Genomic DNA, 6,644 nt, shown 5'->3' on the forward strand with positions numbered 1-6,644 from the left:
ATGTGTCTGTTTGTGTGTGTGTAAAAACGATAACTTGAATACCGTTACAGCTAGGTTAATGAAATTTCATATATAAATATTTTATTAAAATCGTAGACCCGTTTCAACGTTTGAGTGATTTTCGATAACCGGGTGTGGTACTTTTTCTACTTTGAAGTTTTCTAAAGCCTATAACGTGAGTATTATTTCAGATAGATAAATGAAATTTCACGTGCAAGTAAAAGATCTAATCTACTACCTTCTGTAAAATTTTGATTAATTTCAGTTAAACGGAAGTACTAATTTACGCTATTTCCGATTTCTCAAAAAAAAAAAAACGCATGTAAATGTAGTAATAATATTGCGCACTATTATGCACATCTTTATTTGGCGTTCACTTGGCGTGCAATCCTTTTTCCACAAGATTCTATTTTATTTTAAAAGTTTAAGTATTTAAAATGGATTAAAAATCAATTTTAAATCCCGAGTTCCCATTCCCTGTTGTTTTATATAAGAATATTCGAGAAAGTTTATGGGAGATCACTCCTGGTTTATTTAATAAAATGTCCTGATTTATTATATCACTTCCTATATTAGGCACACACATTTAATATGTTTGTATTTCTATTTGTTTGCATTTCCTTAGTCATTCTACAGCTTACAAAACGGCAAATCCTGCAAAGTGCTGACTATCGTTTGTTCGATTTTAAAATAATGTAATAACGTATCTGTATCACAATCATTTACTCATTATTCTTATCCCTAATTATTTTATTATCCAATTAATACTATCCCTAACAAAATCCATAACAATTCTTATAACCAAAACTGATCTTCTAACACGAGCACTCAAAACACATAATTAGTTTTGATCTAATTTAAGATTGGGAAGATAATTAACCTGGTGATAATGGCATGGATTATATAGCGGGGAATGATTAGCCTAATGATGACTTTCAACCATTTGTCCAGAAGGTTATTTGCATCAAGATGTAGACCTTGTGTAGATTCAACGCGATAGTAGGGGAGTTTGAGTAGAAGTTTTGGTAGGAGAATTTTATATGTTGGTATGAAATATACGAATTTAAGTCAAAGAATGTGATTTTATAGTGATTGGATTGCATGGGAATATGACTCGACACGCTAGTGAATTTGATTTGTCTGTTAGGAACAGGACAACGTAACTTAATGTTAAAAAAATGTGACATCATGTTAACGATTGAATTGTATCGATAAGTTAAGATGGCCTCAAATATTTTTTCTCTTGGTATGCCGTTAAGAATTATCACAGGAAAAACAAATCACAATTCGTTCATCATCAGTAAAACACAACATAGATGTCCGCGACATATGTAGTAAATAAAGTAGAGCTATGTTTCGATAATGTCGTACAACTATTTTCAACTAGTTACATACTTTAATGTAAATCAGGTACACGTTAGAGCTGGGTGGAAACAGGGACATCCTAAACACTCGAGACCAAGATGACCACTGATAATATGCTATGATTCGTATAGCAAGTGTGGTAATGTAAAATGTTATACATTTTATATTAGAAACTAAGACAAAACTTTTATTAGATATAAAAATAAAATAAAAATAACAAATTACACTTATCCACTATGTTTCAACGTTTAATTAATGTAAGAGGTTCCTGGCTAGTCCCACTGAAATCTTCACAACAAAAAGTTCAGGGAAAAAATTTCACTAGTGGGAAGTTCAGTAACACAATCAGAAACATCACGGTCCTGTCAGATGGTTCTATATCAAAACACGAATTATTCATTTGCACAAGTGATGTAAAGTCTCTTGTCTTATGGTTTGTAGTTTTCTTTTTAATTGGTTTCAATATTTTATTAAAATGATTTATCACGTTAAGCATGCGATGTGTCACCAATTGTTAGGATATTTATCAACCAATTCACAAACAACGGGTGTATTAATTTAGCTTACATTTTCTTCAATGCTTTGACCATCTTTTTTTTTCTTTTCCGATTCTTTTTACGACAAACACTGCCTTTAAAACAGACCAAATAAAATCGAAGGAAATAATTCTTTTTCACCAGGCCATCATGATTTATGCTTAGGAGTAAACAACAGTGACCCTTGACATTTGCTGACCCTAACCTCTGGACTTCAGGTCATGTGTGACACAGTGACAGACGGTGGAATATGAACCATTTTCCGAAGACGTGTTTCTGGGACTGTAGACTTTTATTGGAACTGGGAGGAATACAAAAATGGGTTTGGTGATTTTAGTTCAGGTAATTTTTACCTTGGCAATGAGAACATTAACGTCTAAAAACAGAATAGAACTGAGAGTAGATATAATCTTCAATAAAACAAGTTATTTCGCTAAGTATTCCAGCTTCAACATTTCTAGCGAGGCAGACGGCTACAGGCTACACGTTGGTGGCTACACAGGAGACGCTTGGGACGGTCTAGCGGCACACAACGGTATGATGTTCTCTACATTTGATCGCGATAACGACAAATACAGTGTATTTAACTGTGCTAATTACTTCCACGGAGCGTGGTGGTTTAAAAGTTGTCATAACTCTCATCTTAACGCTGGTTGGGGGACAAACAAGTTATACTGGATGCGCATGTATAATACATCACTCAATGAAATTAAATTTAGAGCAGTCTAACGTCATTAGAAGTTTCTGTCCGCATTTGATACATTAATGACGCTGTTTAAATGATGGAGCTAATATATATAGGCCATTGAAAGTATTGTAATCTACATTTTATCGTGATTATAAATGTACATCAAACTAAAATAAAAAAAAATAAACGTACTTTGACCTTATCAAAAGGTGTATTATTTTAGTTATCGTGTAATCTATATAGCTTACATGTATATATAAGTAAAAGCATGTTTGTGTTTCTGTCTGTGGGTGTGTTTTTCTGTCTTTTGTATATTTCGTCACTTTTCACCGGTTGCCATGTAAAGTTTAAAAAAATACTCTTAGAGAGGTTTCCGCGAAAAAAATATTATAAACTAGGGCTTCCTAGAGCCTCAAGAGCCACATAAAATTATATGTGGTATTATTATTTTTAAATAATAAAGGGAACTAACCAACTTAAATTATTTTGCAAACAATAATTAACTTGGCTATTTCCCTATGTCCATAAAATTGTGTAATATTTAAAAAAAAACTACGACTTCTTACTTTAATACATTTTTCTTCGGGATGGTTTTGTTTCAGGGGTCGATGTTAAAGTATATCGCTTGTAAATAAATTAGATGTGTCTTCATTTCGTCTAGGTGGTTAACGTGCCAATAGTTAGTGTGCTGTTGGGTAACACGAGTTTTCCCGCGTCTATCTGACTGTGGTCAGTTGATTATTGGGGCAAATGGCATCGTATACTCGGGTAATCGCAGTCCACGTGATGTTGTGATCAATAGCACATAGGCCTCCCCATTTAAGAGCGACCAAGACGATGAGTTTACTACTACTATAATCTATAATCTATGACTAAAACGAAACAGGGCGGTACCAGGGACAACTGAGGTAGTTCGACCAGTGTCTCCCTCAATAACCCTCGCTCTTCATGAAGGTGATCAATGTACACTGTTGTTTTTTTCTGAAGCGATATGCACCTGTTATTAAAGCATCGACAGCGTTAGATATCAGCACAAAAAATAGGTAACTTATCTAAAAATACATACTTGATAACAATAAATTAAATGCTATCATAAAGTGTGTCATGGAATCTTTTGTTTTGAGATTGCATCAACACGCGAAACTAGTTCAATGTAAAAGACAAACTTTAGTTAAGTTATACAGCACTGTCTAGTTAAGATTTGATTTGTGTACCGTTAGACGCCATCAAATAGATGCACAAACAAACAACACAATTTATGGATGTTTATAATTATATCAATAACCAATACAACATAACATTCAAATAAGACAATGAACGTTTTAAACTACTTTTCATTCCATCAAGGTATTTTTTTACAGGTCCAAAATTTTAACAATTATAGTGATTTTTTTATTATCTTTTGATTTTGATGCACTTTAATGTAATATTTATTTTCGTTAAATTTCATTGCAGGCTCATGATATAATTGATTGCCGTTTGGTTTCTTTCCATCTACATGAGCATATATAGCTTAATGTTTAGAAATTCGTTTTTAATATTCTGTAACTGACCTTGATATTTTATAACTTATACTCTTTAAGTAAACTTGATGTTTTATGTTTCATATACCTTGACTAAACTTGATACGTTATACTTAATATACTTTAGCTAAACTTTATGTTTTATACTTTATGTATTTTGACTAAACTTGATATTACTTCAACAAAGAAAATGTTACAGATCTACATTGGGATCAAACGACACAACAAAGAAATCATAGACCGACATCGGCTAACACAATAAATATATATGTACATCTATAGGCTTTTGTTACTAGAGTTTTTTCCAACCATCTCTTCGGGGGACCAAGATGGAATTTATATAGTAAACATATACTTTTACCATTGTCCGCCCCTCTCCTTCCCCTTAAAATGTAGACCGCCCCCCCCCCCCAGAAAATATCAAGTGTCGTCGCCCCCTGTTGTAATACACGTGAAGCCAATGTATGGTTACTAATGTAAATATGACAAACGAGATAGGCCTATAACTGTCACTTTACACTAGCAAAGGCCAATCAAATCCACTAAAGTAGTCAATTACTGTGAAAAATTTGCTGTGTTAGCTTTCTAACAAATTATATTTAGTATGCTTTAGATGCAATAATTTCACACCAATTTCCGTTCTCGACTTTAACTTTGACGTGTTTGAAGGCCGAAGTTTATTTTTACATTTGTATTTGACATAAGAAATATAAAATGATAATAATAAATGCAGCTACATTACACTATAAACAATGGCTATTTTTAAACCACCATCTGGCCTAGTCTCAAGACATGATCAGCCATCCTGGCTAGTTTCTCAAATATCATACTACCCACATGACATATTTTGATTATAAAATACTTTTATTTCCAAAATTGTTATGTTTATGTAATATCGTTTTTCCTTACTTGTACATTTTTACCGTAGTTTTTGAAATGTAATATTTTGGAAATCGTATTTTTCATTCACTGTTTAATTATTGTATTTACTTAACACTGCGTAATACATTTATATTGTGCAATTAGGTACAAAACATTAGTGCTCAGCAGTATCCATCTTAAATTAAAGTATATAGATCTAGTATGATACAGTGGTTTGACTAAGAAGAGAGACCATATTAAATTAAAAATGTTCGCTCTCAACACACACATGTCACGTGATAGCACACCTTTTGTATATACAACTAGAAGATGGTAGAGTTGGTAAATTGGGTACCATAAAACATTGTATAAAAAACAACCTATTAGGTGATGTAGAATTTTTTGTATTCAAACAAATTATCTATATGAATTGACACCTTTTAAAAACATGACATAGCAACATACATATATGTATGTATGCTTGAATTTACAAAAATACTTTCTTTATTTAGTACTAGGTTTGTCTTTTTCATAAACTTCGGTGATATGTTAGTTTATTCCAGATTTTTAGAATGAATACAAAATAAAATCATTTAGTTATCTGAACATAAAAAAACCCATTTCGATTACTTATTCATATATTTAAAAATTAAATTCTTGAGCAGAAATTGTCTTCAGGCTTACACGATTTAATTTGGAAATCTTAATTTGGTTGTTTTTGGATATCGTAAATTTGAACTGTTTTATAAAAGTAACTAGATGTTGTTTTTGTACGTCTCTTTTTCAATTGGTGTTTTCTTTCAATATATATATATATATATATATATATATATATATATATATATATATATATATATATATATATATATATATATATATATATATATATATATATATATAAATATATATATATATATATATATATATATATATATATATATATATATATATATATATATATATATATCATGTAATAAAAATATGTATTTATATAAACAAAAAATGTTGGCTTTTTAAAAATTAATCTGATGACGAGATTCTAATATATAATATGGTGACATAATGCAACATGTGTAGACAGACGACAGTAAAATATTCTATGTCATGGTAATTCTAAACGATGTATAAACAGAAAATAGCAACTTGAGAAAAAATAAAATATTTCAGAAGTGACCCGGAGCGATACTTCAGAGAATGACACAATAAGAGTTAGGTAGCACTGAAGTCACATTCGAGATAAAATAAGGTAAAGCAACCAGATAAACGGCGGAATAGCAAAATCCTGTTGTCAACCTTGACACGTTTGTTATTAAAGTTAAGTTTCCCATTTAAACCTGACGGTCTATGGTGAAGTAGAGTTCACTTGTTTCTGTGACATCGGCATATGAAGAGATAGTGTGGTCAGCACTTTGCCCAGCCGCCTTTACTTTCCCTAACGTGAGTTAAGTACCCATCAGAGTTGGGAAAACTGGAAAATATTTACTCGACATAAAGCCTCCAGTAAACGTTTCAACAATTTCCACTTAAACGCTTGCGGTTTTGCTTAAACATTTACAAACGTGCCAATGTAATTTTATTTTACAGTGTAAATATTTTGTTAGTTTATTTTGATCAGCGGGTCTCTAGGCTACACATTTGCATAAGTTATCTATATATATAATTCTCTTCATG

Source organism: Physella acuta, unplaced genomic scaffold (genome assembly GCF_028476545.2).
Source record: "Physella acuta isolate Inbredline_101_S28 unplaced genomic scaffold, ASM2847654v3 ptg001952l, whole genome shotgun sequence".
NCBI lineage: Eukaryota > Metazoa > Mollusca > Gastropoda > Physidae > Physella > Physella acuta.